General features: G+C 36.1%; 1 protein-coding gene across 4 annotated transcripts in view; it reads right to left on the reverse strand.

Annotated features, from left to right (window-relative positions):
• The window catches only part of LOC134748237 (hypoxia-inducible factor 1-alpha-like), a 117064-nt gene that overhangs the window by 43151 nt on the left and 50166 nt on the right, over nt 1-23747 (reverse strand). The window lies entirely within an intron of this gene.

Here is a 23747-nt window from a genome sequence, read left to right on the forward strand (position 1 = left end):
TGAGTGGAATTTATTTTCCCCTTTTGCCTTTTAAACAGCTTGCCATAAAGCAAACACAAATGTTACATAAACTTGTTGTTAATTTACAAATACAGAAAAGTAGTCGAAAGTCACATTGCAAAAGTGATAAATCAAATATAGCCCCGGATTTTCAGTTTATAAGTTTGGCTCAGGGAGGATGAGTAAAAAGGGTAGGTAGGACCCTATAACATTAAGAAAAGATTTCAGCGGTCACGTGTAGCTCGAGATTACAGAACATTCTATAAACGTACTCGTATTGCTTAGTTACGTGTTTGTAAAAAATATCGGATTTTGAACAACGGTACATTTAATAATAAAATTAAGCTGAAACTTAGTTAACAAAACCATCAAATGGGTACATACTCATGTATAACGAAATAGTAAAATTAAGTATGTAATCGCAGTCGCAAAGCTCAGTAAGACTAAGTTATCATATTAGGTACACGTTCCAGTGAAGACATATTTCAATTTCAACGTACTTACTAAGTAAAACCAATCTAATAATAATAATAGGTATAGTAATTTAGGTATGTAAAATAATCTGCATAATATAATTTGTTGAGAGTAATTTCTACCATCGTGCGTGGCTATGGCTAGTACAGGAAATTGGGTTATAAATACAAATCTGCTAAGGTTAAAATTCTTACACATTTCTGACTATCAAACTGACGCCATATTTCGTAATCCCGGTAAATGTTCGTGTAAGTAGTTTGATGAAGATAAACTGACATAGAGTTGGCTCTAACGCGTTGGCGTGTAACGGCGATGGTGTAAGGGTCAGTAGTCCTGTGGGATCAGTTAATACAGTCCTGATACTGGTCGAAATATTTCTCTTTTCGAGCAAATTGCCTAAGGGAATTAACGGAGTAGGGTATTTTTTCATTAACTAGGCGAATCCGAAGAGCCCATCTTTAAATTGACACGAATAAAAGGCTTCATTGGTTTTCCTTTGTGCTATCTATTCGTATCGATTCGTATACTCAGTGCATACTTATATACCTACCTCATTATGTTTTTACAAGTATCTGTAAGCCATCTTAGTAAGACTAGGCGTCTTTGACCAGCTCTAAGGGCAAGCAGTGCGCGCTTGCACTTCCTAAACGAACTCCTTACGGATTTACGTTGTAGCGAGAGAGAGACTGGTGCTGCCATCTATGAACAAGTTTCTGTAATTTTAAATTCAATCATAAATATTATAGCAAAATAAATTTTATTTGAGGTTGCAAAACCTGGGAGCTCGTTCCTGCAGAGGTATTCCCGAGGGACTGTAAGGGGTATTTAAAGGGTCCTCAACTATTTAACGGAGCGGCAGCTAACATTCACAGGGCTTTATTTGCTTGCCAGAGCTTTGCAAGGAGGCAATGCGAGGTTCAATCTGCAGTCATATATAACATGATAAATAAGGAACTTAATATACACTCGCTAAATAACTATGAATGTAAAAAAGCAATAATTAAATGGTTAAGTGCACTTGACTATAAAGCTACTGAAGATATAATTCGTAAATAAAAACTTAAAATAAAACGACACACACACACACACACAGACACACGCGCGCGCGCGCGCGCGCATGCACTCACACGATGATTAAAATAGATATGTAAGAATAATTTTAGCTATGTAAATATGTAAAATTAATAAATGTAAATGTAGTCGTTAATTTGGCAAACTAGTTAATTCATTATAAATTTATAATGTTAATGTTAACTTTATTTACTTCTCTTAGTATAGATTTAAAAAAAAATGTAATTCTGGAAGAGCGAGGTCTCCTGATACAGGTACTTCATACCTAATAGGAGGACTCGACCACTATGTATTTACCAACTAAGATTGAAATGAAATAAATTATTATCTTATCTTATCTTATTATAAATCTTCCTTGATCACTATAATGAGGAAACAGGGACCTGGTGCATTAATATTAATACAATTTTACCCACTTTACGACTTATTTAGTTTAAGTATTAAATAAAACAGACTATTAATTTTAAGTATTTCGAGCAATGCGTCATTATCATTATATTCATTACTGTTTTATCAAAATGTAAATAAATACTTACGAGTAAGTATTGTATTAATAACACTTTTGAGGTATTTCAATAGGTGAACACAACTAATAATTACTAATCAGATTAGATACTAATAGCGGGTCTATCTTGAATTTGAAATCAATGAAATGTGGAACGACTTCGAAGGAGTTTGTATAGCCAAGGCTGAGCAATATCTAGGTCGTACAAGATGCAAGAAGGGCCCGAATAAGGAAACAGTTTGGTGGAACGCCGAAGTGAAAGAGGCTGTATCACGTAAGAGAGAGCTATTCAAAGCATGGCAACATACAAAAGACCAAACAGACTTTGAGAAGTATAAACAGCAGAAAAAGTTGACCAAGAGACTAGTAGCGATCGCGATGGCACAATCGAACCAAGAATTTTATAATGATTTAGAATCGGCAAAATCTGAATTAGACATACACAAAATTGCTAAAACTCGGCATAATAACACTAAAGATATAAGAACAGTTAAATATATAAATGACCAAAATTCAAAACTTTTAACACAAGATAGAGACATAAACAGTAGATGGACCGAGTACTATAAAGATTTATTAAATATATCACACCCCAGAAATAGAAATTACACACAACCTGAACCAGTGCTAGGTCCAATCCCTGATATAACACTAGAAGAAATAAGGAAAGCCATAAGACAAATGAAGAACAACAGGTCACCAGGGCCAGACGAAATACCAACTGAGGTCTGGAAGCATCTGGATATTCAGGGTCAGGCTTGGCTACATCAATTATTAAATAAGCTTATTCAAGGACAATCAATGCCCATCGCGTGGCGAAACAGTCACCTGATACCGTTCTACAAGGGCAAAGGAGACGTAAGAGACTGTAGTAACTATAGAGCTATAAAATTGATGCCACACACCTTAAAAATCTGGGAGCGGGTAATTAATAACAGACTGCAACACCTCATAAGTCTTACGTCAAACCAATGTGGCTTCGTGCCCGGAAGAGGCACATCAGATGCAATTCAAACTGTACGTATTCTGCTAGAAAAAGCAAAAGCAAACAAGCGAAACATGCATATGATATTCATAGACTTGGAAAAAGCGTTTGATCATGTCCCCCGAGATCTCATATGGGAATCACTCAGGCAGCAAAAAGTACCAGAGTACTACATTTACCTGATACAGGACATGTACGATGCGATCACCACCCAAGTTGTTAGCCCAGCAGGCAAAGGCGACAGGTTTGAAATAGAAGTAGGAGTCCATCAAGGTTCTACACTGAGCCCAATACTCTTCAATACTACTATGGATTACTTGACGAAACACTGTCAAAAACCGCTACCGTGGAACTTACTTTATGCAGATGATGTGGTTTTAATCTCGGACAACGTCGACCACCTACAACAAGACTTAAACACCTGGGTAAAAGCGCTTGAAACCAACGGTCTGAAGATAAGTAGGAAGAAAACCGAACATATGTCCTGTATCTTTGACGGTTTAACAGACCCTAAAACTATCAACATCTCTATAGGAAACACGCCAATACCCAGTGTCAGAATTTAAATATTTAGGTTCGATAGTGTCCAGTGACGGTAAAATTGATAGCGATGTTACTCACCGGACCACTACGGGCTGGATGAAGTGGAGACAGCTTACAGGAGTCATGTGCGATAAGAAAATGCCGCTCAAGACCAAAGGAATACTGTACAAAACAGCAATAAGACCCGCGGTTTTGTATGGATCGGAGTGCTGGGCTACAAACAAATGCCACCTTAACAAGTTACACACTACCGAAATGCGTATGCTACGATGGTCAGCTGGCGTCACACTCTTGGACAAGATCCGGAATGAGTACATTAGGGGAAGTTTTAGAGTCGCACCAATAATCGACAAAGCCAAAGAAAAACGCCTTAGATGGTACGGCCACGTCCAAAGACGCGAAGAAGACCATCCGGTAAAACTGGCCTTGAACCTGCCTATGACCCAGCCACGCGGCCATGGAAGACCACCCGCCACTTGGCTGACGACGGTCGAAAGAGACCTTAAAGAAGCTCAAATTGATAAAAACGCCGCACGCAATCGTGCTCAGTGGAGGATGCGGACGAGGAGGGCCGACCCCAAGTAAATGGGACAACCGGTCTAGGGGAAAGAAGAAGGGTCTATCTTGAATTTATTTTCTTTGCCCTTATTTCCGACGTTTCGACGCCGCTTACACGGGTCCTGTAGATTCCGCTAAAAATAATGATCAGATGTGTTCAAATTTATAAATGTTATACTTAGTAGGTAAGTCTTTTAGTATTAATAGTTTTTTTTTTATATAGGAGGCAAACGAGCAGACGAATCGCCTGATGGTAAGCTATTACCGTCGCCCATGGACACCCGCAACACCAGAGGGGTTGCAAGCGCGTTGGCGGCTTTTGAGAATAGATGAGAGTACGCTCTTTCCTTGAAGGTTTGAGTAATAAGGGAAAGTGAAATGACTAAGCCTGAGAATAATAGCGCCATGAAAACAATTACGTGTGAGCGTGACACGCTCAGAAAACGCGAATTTACACGAGACACGAGTTCGTTCAGCCGGCAATTAATATAGCTTACACTGCCGTCAATAATACGAGCAACAGCCCTTGACATCAGTATATTACTAAGAATCAGGAATTTTGACGCGAAAGTCGAGAACATTTAAATGGGGGAATAATATGGGGACATATCGACCGGGATATAGACCGTGATTACCTTTTGTATTGTTTTCGAGCTCCCGATATTTCGCGGTCGATATAAGTCTAGTGAAACTGACCGTGAATCGTTCAAAACTGATAGTATGGGGAACTCCATGAATGGCGTACCTAATAAAATTGTGCATGTTATAGGTACCTATACAGATTTTCGAGGGACCAGATACTCAAAATGTGACACCTCTCTGGTTGCCTCCTACGTTAACCATAACCACCAACCGTTAGGCCGAAAGCTTATCATCTCATCTCATCAACTAGACTCTAGAGGCTTAAAACATGTTGAGTTTATAGGACCTCCTGCTATTAATCCCGCATTAAAAGAGGACTGGCAATGGCATTTTAATTTGAACTGTCTGCTGATATTGTTGATTTGATATTATTATAACTTAACATCACACTTGCATCAATAAAATAAAATAAAAAATAAGTGCGAGAGAGATGATTTGAGAAATATCATATCAGCAAAACAGTTCTTTTAATCTGAATGCCGCTTCATAGCAGGAAACGTATCATGAAATTTCATGAACAAGCCGGAGACGAAAATACCTACAGTGCACTTTACTGACCTCTGATATTATTCGTAGCCGAAAGAAAATAACAACTCCATAACTTTCAATTAAATCTAAAACATTTGGATCCTTGCCAATCGAGTGGCTAGCAACAAACACTGGGGAAAGAATCCAGCATACCTAAATATTTGGAGTCATGTAAAACTGTCATCCTCGTTACATTGCAGAGTATTACTCCAACAATTATGTTTAACAATTTCGTTTTCATAACGTTCAATTAACTTTCATGACTACAGCTAATACACTCGTCTGAAATGGTAGGAACTAGACAAAAGCATTAGTTGTTGTAATAAAGATGCCATTCGCTCTCGAGTCGAAGGAAATCGCTCCCACTTACCCTAATTTGATTGGGGCAATATTGAACCCACTGATGGTATCAAAACAAGGTGGTCACGCGAGTGTAGAGTACTATCGGGTCTTGGGTACACGGAAGGAAACGTCGTTGAAAATAAAAGTGTTTACAAAAACTCGTTTTTCTTAGTTGGTTCTTTGCCAGCATCTAATTTGAAACGCAGGTGGGATTTACTCTAAATGAACCGTCCAGTTTTGTTTCTTCGTTGAAGTTTTAATAAGCGTTGACATTTTTTACAAGTAGCCATTAAATAATGTAAAGCTGCATGTATTATGATTTCGACTTATCGAGCCAACGACCGCTCATTCTATTTATGTTTTAGGAAAGTACATAAGCAATATTATCCTCGACGAATGGTACATTCACAGTTAGTAAACTAAATACCCAGTACATGCATAGGTAACAGGTAACAGGGAGCCGCAGAGTTCCAGTTCGGTGGCATTGCCCTCGCCGCTCTGTGATGTCTAAAACCGAGACTGAATACAGCTTTGCTAACTTTAGTTAGAGCTCGAGTCTGAATTACTTCGCCTGGTTCTTTCGAGCTTTATTAATTTAGCAGCGTTTCCAGCGCTCTGTAAAGCTTCAGTTCCACTGTCGTTTTCCGTGCGGTTTTCTTTCATGTTTTTAGAACAATCAGTGATCTTAGATTCTAGGCAAACCGTACGTATGTATGTAATCAGTAAGGAAACTAAGAATGTGTCTCAGCAAACATTTAAAAAGAAAAGTTTTTGCATTTAATGACTGTAAAACGGAAGTTCAAATGAAAATAAGACACTGAAAGGTTTTCGAAATAGCTTATACACTATTAGGGATTGCAAATATTCGAAACTTTCAGCTATTCGAATATTCAATTTTATCTGACGAGATATTCGAATATTATAAAAACATAGGTAAGAAAAGGAACGAGAAATCGGCTTCTTATCGTTTTATTCGAAAACTTTTACATAAGACTCACGTGTTTTTAGTCATTCGCGCGACATGATTCGGAGAGCCTAGGTCTCCTTTCTCAAGCACTTACACTTACCGTGCGAGCAGCGTTTACAACGGCCGTGTTTCGCGTACTGAATACGAAAATGAAAAAAAAAAAATGAATGTTAAAATACGAAAAGAAGCTGATAAGGTTTACATTATACAGCTTAGGGCATATTCGGATGCGAGAAAACAAAACGAATTAGAAGCGTTGAAAATTTAGACACAATTTTGCAAATTAGGATTTAAAAAATCGAATGCTGAAACTGCGATGACAAGGATACATTGTCTTAAGTACCTACGGATACTCCACAAGAAAATGCCAACAAATTCCAATATATCGCCGCACAAAAAATGTGGAACGCAAAATTAGCATAAGACAGCAATTTTCAAGTGATACCCTAGTGATAACCATCAATTCTTATCTACAGTCGGGAAGTGGCAGTAAGGGCCAACAAATAACTAGGTTCACTAAAGAAGACGTAAAATGTTAGTTTTACGAGCGTAACGTAAGCACTTTTCCAGTTATGACTTCTTACTTACTAGGAAGCCTGTTTAAAGCCAGGCTTAGAAAGCTCAAGAAAATCTTGAAAAACTAGATATTTTCTCACGAAATGTTAACAAAATTCTTAAATGTGAAATATGTGCCTTTTCATGAAAGAAGAGTCCTTATGCTCATTTCTAGTTACAGAGATATGAACGTTTTTGTAAAACTTCAATATTAAATTTTTTTTCTCTTCTGCGTAATTTTAAAATGTAGGAATAGACGTGTCTTTCTAGCTTAGTTTTACTCGTATACGTTAAATATTTCAATGTTAAAATTGGTTTCAAAGTTTAGTTAAAAAGGGTCCTTATGCTAAATTGCGCACAAAAATCATAAATGTAATGATTAACATTGTTTTTCTACATATGTAAGCTGTATTTTGGGGCAATTGCGGACTATTTTTGTACAAGTTGGTGAGCTCTCACGGTTTATTTTATTTATCAATGATATACTATGTACATAACTTTTTGATGGCGTCACTTTTACGTAAACGCAAATTTTGACATTCCATCAGTTAGGCATGGAACCTTTAGTTTCCTTATACTCGTTCTCCAAATCTACGTCATATCGGCTACCTAATTTAAAAAAAAACATGACCCTAAGTACCATTTTTTTTTAAATCATCATCCTAAAACCGCGTTTTTAAGAAAAAGAAGAAGTTTGAAACGCATTTAACTAGGTATGTTCCCGTTCGAAGTTACATAGATGATTGATTGAATATGTATCTTAAGATGGTCTTCTATGAAATACACCAATATTTATTTCAATGTCACTTACGGATTGCAAAAAATTAAACTTTTCACACTTTTTTTATAGGTATTATAATTATCTGCTAAAAGCCGCATACGCACTATACGATTGATAATACCTAATTACCAATTAATTTTTGTTTGGGAAAAAAAAACTTAAAACTACCATTAAAAACTTTATCGGCGATTGTATAAACTAATTAAGACAGTCTTCCTATTCGCTAATTAGGATAATCAGATTGGCATTTTGGCCCCAGTAGATGGTTTTAACCTCTTGTTGCCATTTTTATCGATACGCACTTTGCGCATATGAGGTTTCATAAACCGAAGATGTCAACTGGCTCAGGCCTATAGAACTCCGCGTGAGCTCGGATTAATGCCTATACGAATCTCGTCCGGCCGGCGATACAAAAGCCAGCTGGTTTGTTGCCACACGCGCCCATGCACGCACGCAAAGAAATGTCTTCGCCACGAACAAATAACACAGCTTGTAGTATGGATGGATGCAGAAACAATAAAATAAAAAATATAGTTTTATCCTCTTTTGATAGATGAGGAAACGTAAGTAGACAATCTCAAATATAGGTACTTTTACACCTACTGTTATTATTTTTACGATATTACTTACAAGCTACGTAGCTACTATCAAATTGTTTTAAAGATGTAGATAACGTCTTTTACGACACATAGTTAGATATTCACCTAAGACACCTAATTACCCATTTGAAACAAGCGTCGGCAACCCTAGCGTTGTGTCGGCGCGCGCGGTGCGGGGAGCGGCGCGTTGAAGTTCACTCCATTGTGTTTTTGTGTAGGTATCAAAACGGTAGGTATTTGCGTTTTCTTTGATAGACAAGCATCTGTTCGTAATAACTACGTATTATATAATCTGTGACTGCGTGAGCGTGTTGCAAGCATGTATACCTACGATTCTTTATCATCTCAAAACAAAGATATAGGCAACATAGCAACTATTAATAAAATATATGATAAATAAAATATGATATGGGTCGAACAATAATCATAACATTATTTTGTAATTTACTTACGTGGCACCAAAATGTTTGAGATATGATAGACTGCTTTGTTTTTCAACAACGAGATGATAAGGTTTTTGTTGTTATTCTTGACTGACAAGAAATCGATATAAACATACCCAATTAAATTAAGATTAAGACACTATTGTTTTTCACTGTACTACTTTATTTAAATATTTCAAATTAGGTAACCCAATTTATATCTTTTTACCTTTATCCTCATCAGTATTCTTCACCAAAATAAATGCGTTGATTAGTCAAATTGTAGGAGATCGAATCATTTCACTCAATTTTCGATAAAAAGGGGAATTATTGAATCACGTAACGAACCGTAACTTTCATTCAGTCGATAGCAGGCAGTTTAAAAAATACATGGTGTAACAAAAACAGTGGGGATCCGTTTAAGGGCATGTTCAGTATCGTGTTCTGATTAGGAAAAAGTAAAAAAAAAAAATTTTTATGGGCCAGGTCACCCAAGTCGGCCAACTGTCCATACAAAGGTCAAAAATTGTTAGCATAAAAAAAAATTTCTTCTACATTTTCCTAATCAGAACACGATACCGACGAATATCCCCGCCATTTTTTGCACCATGTATGTATAAAATAAATAAAAACTTCGAAGATTGCAATAATGATTGTTTACAACAAGAGTAAAGACCGTCTAACAAGCTCAAAGCCGCCAAAAGGCGGTTCAATGTACGATCTACGAATCACTGAATAAACAAATAAAAAACTATTAGTTATTCTGTGATGGCGCTCTAGAAACAGCTTAGCGGCGTTTAACATGTCATAGTACAAAAACATAGTAGGAAAAGGGTCCTTTTTAAGGGGCCGGTGTCGATTTTAGTCGCAAAAAAGTAAAATTGATAGATTTCGTCGGTGCAATTGTACACCTTTTGTTACCTAATTGAAATACAAGTACATTGAATAACAAGTACTGGTTTCTATTAGCACGTCTTCTTATCTTGCCTTTTATCAGATCAATTTTTTGAAAACAGACACTAAATTAGTAATGATTTTTTTTCTGATGGACGTTTAGGTAAACGCGCGTAAAGCACTGATTTTGTCGCTCTTATTTGTAAATTTCGTAAAGTTTGGAATGCTTAAAAATGGTAAATTTGTATTACACATAGTCTGTACTTGACCTTTATCAGATTACATTTTTGTTATATGACTTAGAGTTCGAGGAAATGAAAGTTAAACGAATTCAATTTTCTCCAGAAATTACTTCAAAACAAGTGACAATTTCTCTGAAAATCGACCTTATTTCAACGTAATTTTGATACTTAAATAATCTACAACATTTGCTAAAACTATTCTTATACATCAATTTGTATAATTTACCACTAAAATTGTTTGATGAATTTTTAAAAACTGCCCCTTCTCTTCATATATTACCGGTGACGCACGCTCGCGACTTCATTATTAAAAGGCAAGATGAGAAGACGTGCTAATAGAAACCAATACTTGTTATTTAGATATTACGTAACAAAACGTGTATAATTTTAACGACTAAATCTATCAATTTTACATTTTTGCTCCAAAATCGACACCGGACTCTTAAGAAAAGAGCACAGAAAGAGCAGAGATTTTAAACCCCGCTAAAATCCAGCTGTACCTACGATAAGTTTGATGCTTGGCTGACAGCTGGGACCGGCATTATTAAAGTTATTCAGCTCGTTAATGTTGTTGATTCCCTTTTTTAAGGCTCCCCTAAAGTCAAGACACCATCAAATGCCTCATTTAACTTTCTTGTTAGTTTCGTTTTTTTAGATTTAGAGAAAAAATAAAAAAGGCGGTTGAACAAGAGTTTGCAGAAAGAACAGAACTACCTATTTGCAGAAAGTTGGGGTAGGCCACAAATAATCCATAGGCGCGTGACAAATCCAACAATAATTTTTGATGTTCTAAAAAAAATCCGATCATCCGAACATAAAAGTCTGGCGGAGAAAAGCGGTCGTAAAATCGCGTAGTTATATGGCTACTGCGGGGAACGCTAAAACAGCGAATGGACAGATTGTTATTGACTGATAATGGAAAATCTGTGAGAAAAATGTGGAGGAAAAGAAAGTGTTAATATTTTAAGAGATTGAAGGGTTGAAATGGGTTGTTGTTGGGTACCATAGTCCACACATAACGAGTACACTATACAAGTATAATTATTATTGTACATTTGTACAATTTGTTGAAAAGATATCATATATTATGTCTACGAATGGTCAGTAAAGTGCTGCTGTTAGTACGCACATATCTACTTCAGGTTTGGGCTCTTTTTCAGTGTAGATTTGAAATAAGGCTTTTCATTCCGCAACTGTAACTAATTGGAGTTTCTGATTTGATGATTTCACTAGGGACAAACACGCCAGTACCCTCGGACTCATTATAAATGCCACTTTGAAAATATTATATCGAATGCTCGAGGATATAAAAATCTACAATTTCAAAAAACTACATTCGTTACCAAGCAAAATATTAGCTTTTCGTAGAATGCTACAGAATATTATGCCTCGAGTCCTTTGGTATTTCGTGTGAAATATAGGCCCAAAACCTAGAACAAAACGTCGCAATAGCTAGTCTTGATATTAGACGTTGTACCTATAGGTATGTATCAAGCGCCTCGCAGGAATGAGATAAACGAATAAAGGGTCACGTGCGCTTTATTTAAAGAACGTGGGTGGGACGCTACAGAGTAACTTCAGAAATTCATTACACAAGGCACTGAAGTCACAAAAACCGGGACAGGTGCCAGTCGGACTCGCTCACCGAGGGTTCCGAACAAATTGAATTTTTAGTATTGGTTGTTATGTTATAGCGGCAACAGAAATACATCATCTGTGAAAATTTCAACTGTTCAACTTTAGCAATCAGCACGGTTTATGAGATACAGCCTGGTGGCAGACAGACAGGCGGACAGTGGAGTGGACAGGCTTTTTCACCCTTTGGGTACGGAACCCTAAAAATAATTGTTACGAGTAAAGCATATCACAAGATGTCGCTTAAGAACATAGGAAACTTAAAGTACTATTGCTTGCATGCTTGAAAGCTTCTAGATTTGAAATCCGAAAATATAATATTTTTTTTAAATCGCTCAATAAGAGATGCACAAATAATATACATTGAAGAACATTATATAAACGGGGTCTAAAAATATAAATACAATGTCATGAATATGCAGTACAAATCCAACAGGGAAATCCGAGAATTTCGAGGAAAGTTAACGTTTAGTTTTAGTTGGAGTTCTAAGTTTCCAACTATGTAATTAGCACCTATCATGAACAAGTCAAGTCAAACAAAACATTTTAAACTCCTTAGTTACAAAGACTGTAAATAAATTAAAAAGTGACAGCAAGAGAGTCGTTGGATTAATTAAGGCTTGTTTGTTTCGCTTGTTAATTAAAATTGTTAGCTTAGTTGAATCTTTGATTCATTATAACGTAACTATTGTTACCAAGACAAGAGATGTACCAGCAAAATTCCTAAAACAAACAACAATTTCGGCATAATTACGGGATTTGTTTGTATTTTCGTATTCCGGTTGTACTTAATAAGAAAAAGGGAGAAGGTATTGTGTTAAAACATGTTAAAATTTAGTAGATTTGCTTTATGTCTACCTGCAGAAGCCTGTATACAGATAGGTACACATTGATATGTGTATACAGACTTAAAGGTACTGAAAGCACCTTGTTATGTACCTAAAGGTCACAATTTTATCAGTATTAGGATGGATAAAAAATGAGGATGAGAAGATGTATCTACTTTAAATTTTTCTTTTTCTACACAACTGCGAGTGTACACAAATCGCTAAGAATTCAACTGAATAATCAAAAGTGCCCAGGAAAAAAGGCAAGGCAGAGTCGCCCGAGGAATTCTCTAATTGTGATAAATCTAAAGGTATTTCTACAAATAGCTTTTTGCTTACAATGCTTGCTATAATGTTTATGATACAGGCCATTAACTGCTTTTGGGTCAAGCAATCAGTGCATAAGGAATGAGGTTGAGTAAAAAGCTTTCGTTTATAATACAAAGTGTAAACCGAACACTGTATAAACCTCGTATGAAGTCAACTGGAAGATACTAAAGCGACTTTCGCTCTGTTTAAAACAAGGTTCATGTTTCCTAAATGCCATCAGTATACAAAATGAATTTTACAGAGTGCGCCGAATAATTGTGGACTTTATCAAATGCCGAAACCAAATTTGCGAAAAATTGAAATGCGAGGCGCATCATCGTAATGAAAGGCTCGAAATTTTAATTTTGGGATAACAGTTGTAGTTTGTTGCGGCGTTTGAAACAAGTCGTTATTTATCGATCAGAATATAATAATGCTAACGTTGTCTGCAAATGTATTTAAAATACCTACAGGCAGATCATGTAATTAGAGCTAAGGTGCAACATGCACCAACAGGGCAATCGATTAGGGACTTTTCTACTAGGCTGAATAATGTGTATGTATAGGATAGAAAAACGGACCAATTACAGAGTAATTAGCCGTGGGTTGTTTACCTATTTTCAGGCTACAATATGGGGCAGGGGGCCGATTTTTGAATTTTGACCGTTCAATTTCGTGTATTTTGTTCAATAATATCTCCAACTAGGGATTTAATTTCTACTAAGGTAAGTATCCTTATTAACGAGGGGGTTAAGCAAGTTTTCCAAAACAAACCTAAATTTAACTATAACCCGGCGCTGTATGAACCTAAAAATACACTTTGTTTATTCAAGTTTACATTTTATTAGTTTCTAGCCTTGTTTTGGACAATTATAAAGGAAAAAATAATTATTAAAACCAAAATGTCGAACTCGCCTATTACCGTGGCAATTGAGCAACAACCCAAACCTGAGTAAGGTAACAACCCAAATACCATGGATGGAGGTTCCTATTTACGAGGGTTGATAAGTCGCATGTTTAGTTCCATAATTATTATACATATTATTCAATAAAAAAATAGTACATTCAATCCGCTTTTCATATCATAAGATGTAGTTTATAAAATAAAAATAAAAATAGTTGGTTACTTTAACTAGAAAGAAGTTAACTTTTCTAAAATATATTAAGTTGCAAAATTCAACATCAGTAAAAGGTTTAAAGAGACGGGAAAATTAAACGTAAACAAAACTTCAAAACCCAAGAGAGGCGAAGACATAATGTTAACAAGTTCAGATATAACAATAAAACTTGATGTCATTGACGATTGTAATCTCTATTTCTCTGCGAAATTTTCGCATTCAAATAAGTCACCTCAGAAGTCTGCATTCAACATCAACCAAATCCATACTCCATACTAATATTATAAATGCGAAAGTCTGTCTGTCTGTCTTTCTGTCGGTGTGTTCCCTCTTCACGCTTAAACCGCTGAATCGATTTAGATGAAATTTGGCATAGAGATAGGTTTGAGTCCCTGAGAAGGACATAGGATAGTTTTTATCCCGAAAATCATCCCTTAAGAAAGTAAAAAGCGGGGTGGAATTGAGATAATTAATGAAGTGCCTGCTAATTTGTGTGCATAATATGCTCAAATTGAATTTGCTATGAGAATTTTTCCAGGCGCTATACTTACTTTAGCTGCTGTTACTAAGTCCACGCAGACGAAGTCGCGGGCAAAAGCTAGTTAATAATAATTTAAGTTCATATTGCTTGCGTCGCTAATTTTCTAATTCCAATAAGTCGAAGTTTTGTGTTAAAATTACACCGAGATTAACGCCTAAATCATTAGTACCTACAATAGTTTTCAGCTAATAATGTGCAAAAATGACAATGACTATAAACTGAAGGTCTTTCAGTTCATTCATAGACTACTGAATAGCTTTATCAATTTGGCTACGAGAAAGTGATATTTAATCATTAATCACGCGTATTACGAATGAGCTATACCAATTTGGCACAATCTGGTACTATTTACGTATTTATGAATGAGATTAAGCTGGCAAATAGTACTCTTTTTAGTTGTGACTTTCCGATGATACAGTTTTAATGGATTTTGTCTTTATGACTTTAGCGTCTTATTCAGTGATATGTTTTGCTTGAGAACGACACATTAAGTCTTGTTTGTGACACTGTTACATGTAGTGATATTTTGGTCTGCGTTGACCTTAAGACTGCGCGTGAGCACGAAGGTTTGACATGACGGTAGATGCTCGCGGTTCTGCTGAATGTTTGACGTTAGTTGCGTACGTATAGTTACTTCGTCATTAATTTGCGTATTGGTTCCGGAACTGTTTGAGTTCATTGACGATAATAGCTAAATTTAAATTAAATACTATCAACATTTCAAACTAAGTGCTTGAGCAGGCCAAAATTGTATATTACAGTAATAAAGATACCCATTTAAAAAAAGATTTCGAATATCTTTTCAAACCGCTTTACATGATTTCCAAAAAATATATATTAGGAAGCGTAAATAAACAAAGGTATATCGAATTTTCTGTAGGTAAAGAAGGATAATGTTTAATTAACCCGCAGTCCGAATACCCAGATTCTAAATTTAGACAATAATTAAAGGATGTATTCATCATGCCACATGAAAACGACATTAAACATGTTTACGCGAAAACTGTAATTTATTTGATAGAGTTTAAATTGCTTAAGCGCCAACGCAAATGACCTGAGTGTAAATTGTGTGATAATTTCAATACCCATACAGGACTAGTAACAGCGAGTTCAAGGCGTAATACAAACAATCACTGATATTACTAGCGAATCGCCAATTTATTTAACGGTTCAATTGCCACGGTATGATTTTTGAGAAAATTTCATCTTTAGACCAAATCTTTCGAAATATTAGCTATTCGATTACTTTTACGTTTTTATGGAACAAATTCGCAAACATTGTAAGGCTTGATCAATCGAAAATGATTAACAGTGCCTAAAATCTATCTAGTAATGCCCCTGGGGCGCTATTCTGTTTTTAAAGAAGCGTCTGGGAATAAGCTTTAATTTTTAAGTTTTGTCTGGTATGACTGTACCCGGTTAATAATTTTGTACACAAATGATATACCGAGTAAGCGTCATAATTTTCAGGCATCTGAATCTGAAGCTAGAGGCTACTGTTTTGAATTGATATTTCAAGACAGATTCAGAGTCAGATTTCTGGTGATTGGTGAAGTAAACTGCTAGTAAACTCTCCCCTCTCTCTCCCTATTCCTTAGGTTAAGCTTAGACATAATCAATAAACGAGAATCTAGATATACCAACGACCAAGGAACCTTTGCTGATGTTTTCGATGTGAAAACATATCGTGATGTTCTTTCTTCGTTACTAAAGGGGCCCACTGACTATCAGTCCGTCGGACGATTTCGGCCTGTCAGTTAGAACAAAAAATTGACAGTTCCGAACAACTGACGGCCGATATCGTCCGGCGGACTGATAGTCAGTGGGCCCCTTAAAAGCGGTCGGTGGTCGATGAAGGGCAAAACTTTACTGTTTAATTCTCATAAGTACAAACAAGAAAATTATCTTTCTTTAGGCAGATAACAATTTTCTTTAACTCATCACCCACAAAGTTAAACATTTTAATAAAGTTAGAAAGTACGTAGCTATCTTACCCGAACTCCCTTCGCGTGTTCACTCCTTCGTCAATTCTTAATTAAGTAATCTTTTAAAAGAATAAAGTCGGATATGCCTATATTATGTATAGGCAGATGTGACGTTATTCTTTTAAAATTGTTTAGGTATTATTAAACTGTTATCATTCGGCACGCACGTGATACGGTGCCGAATTTTATTACGACGCCACCGACCAAATTACTAAAATTGGCAAGTCATAAAAAAGTATCAGGGAATTGAGATTAATTGTCATTGTCAAGACTATGGAGCAATTAATATTATAGGCAATTCACTCACCTCACTTAGCCCGTGGCTTAAAAGAAAATTGGTAATATAAAAAATAATTTTCACTTGTCAAGGAACTGATACTGGTGCTTCTTGAGAAATATACCTAACTAGCGACCCGCCCCGGCTTCGCACGGGTAGTTCAACTAATTTACACAAAACTTTTACAAATTATACACCAAAACCTTCCTCTTGAATCGCTCTTTCCATTAAAAACAACCGCATCAAAATCCGTTCCGTAGTTTTAAAGATCTAAGCATACATAGGGACAGACAGACAGCGGAAAGCGACTTTGTTTTATACTATGTAGTGATATATACTCAAAAACAACAATTAAACAATTTTACTTTGTTAATTGTTATGAAACTTCAAGAAAACTGCTATTAGAAAAACGTCACGCCGCTATTACGCTGTAACGCCACTATGTTAAAAAAGTAGACAGTTGCTTCACGTGTACAACTGCACTCGGCCTCGGCCGTGACCGTGTCATCCTTGATCGTGAATTCGTGACCTGTTCGGAATAATTCCGCCGTGGTTACATGAAATTATGTAATACGAAACTGAGAGCAGGCGAAAGTGATGTTTTTATAAGTGATCGATTTAAGAATTCTAGGAAAAAATAAGCATTCCATTTTCTAATCAGTATCATAACCATATTGTAACGCAGCGTACTACGTAGGCGAACAACACGCGAACGCGAAGCGAAGCTATGCGGCGCTCGAGTCCTACGTAGGCGATCTCGTTGCGAACGCGAACGCCGTGGGCCCGCCGCGCCGATTCGCTTCGCGTTCGCGAGTTGTTCGCTTGCGTACGCAGCGTAAGATAAAAGACGCTCAAAAGAAAATTACAACTTAAATTTTCTGGGCATGGTTATTATGGTTAACCGTTAAAAAATCATATGACTAAGTAAACCTCTGCTAAACTTTATCTCTTCTAATAAACACAAATATCAACATGACAGATAGAAACAAACGGTGATCTAGATGATCGAGACTTGTTATATAGATTTGACAGACGTTTATCTATAGATCTATACATATAATAAATTATGAATAACGTAACGCCATTACTCGTAATGTTTATTGTGATGATATTCCGGATCGCGACCATTTTTAAGTAATGCAGAACGTCATGTGACATGTTTATATTAATAGGAAATTGAGAGCACACGTGAGTGTTTTTTTCCCGTTGGCACTTGATCTGAGAAGTTTGCTTATGAATGTTCATATTAAAAAACATGATATACATGAAATAAATAGGTATAGTACGGGCGAAACGTAGAGTGAATAATACTATATTTATTGTTCCAGTTAACGACTTTTTTGGAATTTTGGCGGAATTACATTTAGTGTAAGGTACTTAACACTATCTTTTCCTGAAACTTGAATACATCCGAAGAAATTCAAGGTGTAAATATGTGAGTGAAGTGCTGAAACCGCTTCGAGCCAGTGTCGTTACTATAGCATAATCCCTCTTTAAGGCTGTGGGACGAACTAGGCATATTCGTATTATACCATGGAATTTCCATTTGTCCTACAGAAATGTGGCGTCATACGAATATAGCGAACTCTACAAAACTACGCTGAGAAAGTACAGAAAAATTATACGACAAAACGTCACAGCCATATCATGGTGAATCCCAGTCACCACATGTTATATCAATCAGCCACTAAAGAGTTAAAGAACGTGGAAAATAAGGTGACGACCGACACCTAAAGAAAGGATCGTATACCTCTTAGGTATATTATATCGGCCACCCACAATCCCTGAAAATTCAGAGAAAAACTGTTTTTAGGGTTCCGTACCCAAAGTGTAAAAACGGGACCATATTACTAAGACTTCGCTGTCTGTCACCAGGCTGTATGTCATGAACTGTGATAGTTAGACAGTTGAAATTTTTACAGATGATGTATTTCTGTTGCCGCTACAAATACTAAAAACAGAATAAAATAAATAACTAAGTGGGGCTCCCATACAACAAACGTGATTGTTTTTTGCAGTTTTTTTCGTAATGGTACGGAACCCTTCATGCGCGAGTCCGACTCGCACTTGTTTTTTTTTTCTCAACAGTTTTTGCTTCTAAGTTTACGTTTACGTGTGAGTAAAAATAAAAGGGAACCTAGAGACTACTTCATATAAAGGACTCGACTATAACCGGCTGTGCCCGCGTTTCAGCCGCAAGTGCCGCAACCCTTATCTCCATCTACGATTAAAGTAGGGTTGCATGGTAGTTACTTTAGTTGTAAGTAGTCACCGCACTTATCGTTTTAAGCCAATTTCGACGTATGGAAATGTTTGGCAGCGTCAACGCTTTTGGATCATTTGAATGTTCATTTGAGTGTGTACAGCCATCTCAGCAACGATACTATAAGAAACCAAAAAAAACAGAGGCACATTTATTAGTTTCAGACACGTTTCAGAGCAATGGGCTGGTACGAAGTCGAGGCGATCGAGCCAAAAACGAATGACGATTTTTACGCTATTAACATCAGGGATACTAAATCGTTTGCAGAAAACGAAACAAAACGCTGATAATAATGTATGGAACTGATAGCGTTTCGTTTCGTTTTCTACGATTGTAATAGCTTTTAGCTAGGCCCCCATCAGGCTTTTATAGGTTGATTTGCGATATCGGGTGGATAAGTGTGGGTACTAAGTCGACGACAGACTTCAATGTTATTAGAGTTGAGAACTTTGAGCGATCAAGACGGCACCAAATACTAACTAAGCTAGTAATCCCAGGTCGCAGACGGCGCCATTTAGACACTCGTAATTTGTACGTGTTCGAATACTTCGTTCGTTGTTACCTACTCATTTAGTTTACGTCAGACATAGGTATTTATTTTTTCATTTACAAGTAAAATATCAATAGGCTTAACGAATAACGAATCTGACAAGTCCGAGAACTATACTTTTTTAGGGTTCCGTACCCAAAGGGTAAAAACGGGACCCTATTACTAAGACTTCACTGCCCGTCCGTCTGTCTGTCTATCACCAGGCTGTATCTCATCAACCGTAATAGCTAGACAGTTGTAATTTTCACAGATTATGTATTTCTGTTGCCGCTATAACAAACACTAAAAAGTACGGAACCCTCGGTGGGCGAGTGCGACTCGCACTTATCCGGTTTTTTCGATTGATTGTCAAGCCATAGCAACCCTCGGTTTCTTCGCCAACGCATATAAACTATAAAATAAGTTATCTTATAAATATTATTACAGTTATCTTATAAAAGTATAAAATAAGTTATATAGCTTGTGTTTGATTATAGTCGAAAAAATAAAATGTTTTCTCAAACAATAAGGGTCGACGTATCGTTATATCTTAAATGCTTCTAATACCGGCCCGAGTAAACAAAGACTACCGATGCCAAAATATTTCATCTAGTTTATTAATATCCATCAAACACATAATGATAAATATATTAGACTCAATAGATCCTTTTACAAAAACATTAGGCAAATAAATAAATGAAAACGAAACTTACTTGCGTATATCTAATTTGTATTGTATGGTTACGGTTCTAATTAAAATCCCTTTGTTTCGCATTCTGTGGACAAATCTGTCTAGTCAACGCTAAATGTGCGTTGGTCCTGACATCCAATTTAATTTTGCCAAGCAAGCCAGATCCTGTTTCAGAGGATATAGGATGGATATCCCAAATGAGTGAGTAGAAGGAATTTTATAATGCATACCTATAGTTCAATTTTAGACATAAAAACTGGATAAAAATAAACACTTAGCGGGACTGAAAAATAGCCCGATCAAATCGCAAATAAACCGCAATATGTAATAAATACTAAAAGCGCTTATATTTCTTTTATTATGGAAATAAACAGTACTGAACTGACTGTCAGGAATAGATGTCATTATGGAACACTGTTATCTATGACCAAAGGAAATGCCGTACTATCATTTTAGATTAAATACTAAAACGAAGACCAAGAACGGTGGCCGGATCCATTTTACCCATCATTTACCGTTTCTGATTTCCGCTGCCATTTGAATTGCTGCTGAATATGATACCTTCGTAGACCGCCTTATTAAAATGAATGAGGATCTTGATAGTCATGTTATTTAGACGTATTAGTAAATTTGCATTTATTATCTTTTGACACATATGTAGTCTGTCAGCAGCTACGAGAATTTTCAATTTGCGATATTTGGAATATCATCATCATCATATCAGCCTTTTATCGCCCACTGCTGAGCATAGGCGTTTCTTCCAGTACGCCACTTATCCCGGTCCTGAGCAAATCTCATCCAGAATATACATACATACTGAGATCATCTATTGAATTGAGTCAAGGCATATTGAGGTGCTCAAAAGATATAATTTTACTTTCTACTGTATATTTATTTTAGTGCTGACTGCCAAATAGAAGTTGAAGGTACTATGAGAAACTTCCACTGACCAATCACATCAACTCCAATTAGCAAAGCGATGAACTGTACGAGCCCAATTGCAGAGAAAAACCGCAAATCGATGTACTTACAGTTTAGCTATTTGGTACACACTTATGAGGTCAAAACAAAATCTTTGACCAGCAGTTCTTAAAAAAAATCCTTTTAGTATTTTTTCCTTGTATCGGATTTTTTTTCAGAAACCACAAAATATACCACATTACAATTGAGTTTTTTTTAAATTAAAACAAAAATAATTTTCAAAACATACCAGGTTTGGGCTCCTCCAGATACGATATGGCTGATTTTTTTTGTACAATATACTACAAACGATACGTGATATCCGCAGAAAGCAATTTTGAAAATACATAATTTCATTTTAGTTTTGTTTTAATAAAAAAAAATAGCTGAAATGTAATGATGTGGTATATTTTTAGAATCGCCCCAAAAAGCCTTTTCAGATACCACACACGATAGGTTTCTGAATTATTATTTTTTTCCCATACAAAAAAAATTAGAGCACCCCTAAGGGATTTTTTTTAGGAACTGCGGGTCAAAATATTTATTTATATTTATTTATTTTAAAATATTTGTTTTGATCTCTAGTATGCGTGTGCCAATCGGCTAAACTGTACATCGATTTGCGGTTTGTTTTTTGCATACAGCTCAACTTAACTATAACGTGAAAGTTGTCAGAGCTAAAAAGTTAAGCTGCCGTTCCATTGAGGCGGAGATGAGAGGAGGCGAACGGGAATCAACCAATAGCACTGGTTCTCTTCTCCCCTCCGCTAGATTACAATCAATGCTATTGGTACGTCGCACGTCTCTTCTCATCTTCGCTAATATCCGCCTCAGTGGAAAGGCAACCTGATGGAAATATCCGGGAGTTACAACAAAATTTCATACACTATCCCAAAAACACTTGTTCCTGGTTTATAAGAGAAGTAAGAGGACTTCCTCTTATAAGGCGGGGATCTCCAACCAAATTATTATACAAAAGTACTACAGAAAAGAAAGTGGCTACTGTTGACTACCAAAAGGAGAAAATACAGTGGAATTGATACGTATTCCAAATTGAATATCGCCGGATCAATCTTGGAAAAAAAAGCTTCATTCCCTATCTTCAGCAGCCCGTTCGAAATAACAAAGCCAACTGAGAGGAAACATCGAGCGATTTACATTTGATGTTCGCCGAGATGACGCGGGAGGAGAATTCTTGTACAATCTTATTTTTATACCGTCCCATGTCAGATTGCTTTATGGTGAAATAACAATTTAGGTATACTTGACATGTATAGGAAGTAAGCGATGCTTTTCGTATAGGTTTAATATGATACACTTTATTGGTTTTGTTTCACGAAGACGCAAAAGTTTGTCATAAATTACAGTGTGTTTACCACAGCTGGCCCGAATTAAATTAACCAAAGAGGATATAATATTATAGAGCGATACTGTCATAGTAAATTTTGTAACCACAGTAAATTAACTGCCATCTATCGACACACTTTAAAACTAAAAATGAAGATTTATAAAAATACGATAAAATGTATTTAAATATGGATAAATGTTTTATTTTATTTTATTTGCATTAATTATTTTTATTAATTTGACCCATGTTCTTTCACTGATACGCATTAAAATTGTTAAATAACAAAACGAAACCGTGAACGCCATCTATACGAGAGTAGGCCAAAGGTAGCGACATCTGATCGAGAATCAAATTTTCGTGATTTTCGAGGCACGTTTTTTCCTTAGACTGTATCCATCTATTACGGAGTTATATCTATCTTTGAATGAACTAAACCAATAACAACAATAACATCTAGGACTGCGTTGGTGGAGGAGTTCTACTTAATAAGTAACCTACATTAATAATGCCAATCACTCCTTCGACCCATTTATACCTAATGTTGCATCCATACAGAGTTCAGTGTTGTACTTGTACAGTGTTGTAGGTGCGTTTTCATTGATTAACATTGAGGTAACGCTCAACGCACTCAGGTAAATAGTATACAAACAGGCAGCAAGGTAAAGAACCATTCCTAACAGCATTTGAGGACAGAAATGCTATATAATATGTGTATCTCGACAAATGTTAAATGCGGAATGTATCTCGCGATGTTCCCCTTTACGCAGTTGACTTTGTGTACCTTTTTAAAGGCTAGAATTTAATACAAGCCTGCGAGTAGGTACCTAAAAAGGCGTAGGATAACGAAATTTTAGGTTGTTTTTATGTAGTAGCGACCAGCTGCGTAGTACATGTCCTCTTTTTAGTGTTTTATTAAGACCAGAATGTTTTGTTCAAGAAAAAGTGTTCATGTAAAAAATGTAATCGTATTTTTAAACTAAAAAAAATCTAGATTTTTGTGATAATTATGTTACCATATAACTCTAACAAAATAAAGAAAACGTACGGGATAAATCAGTTTCTAGTACGTATTTTATTTTAGTAGATAAGATATGTTACATTACACATTTATCAACGCATATTATTAATTAATTATAATAACGGATATTAATAATAA

The sequence above is a fragment of the Cydia strobilella genome, chromosome 16 (assembly GCF_947568885.1).
Source record: "Cydia strobilella chromosome 16, ilCydStro3.1, whole genome shotgun sequence".
NCBI classification, from domain to species: domain Eukaryota; kingdom Metazoa; phylum Arthropoda; class Insecta; order Lepidoptera; family Tortricidae; genus Cydia; species Cydia strobilella.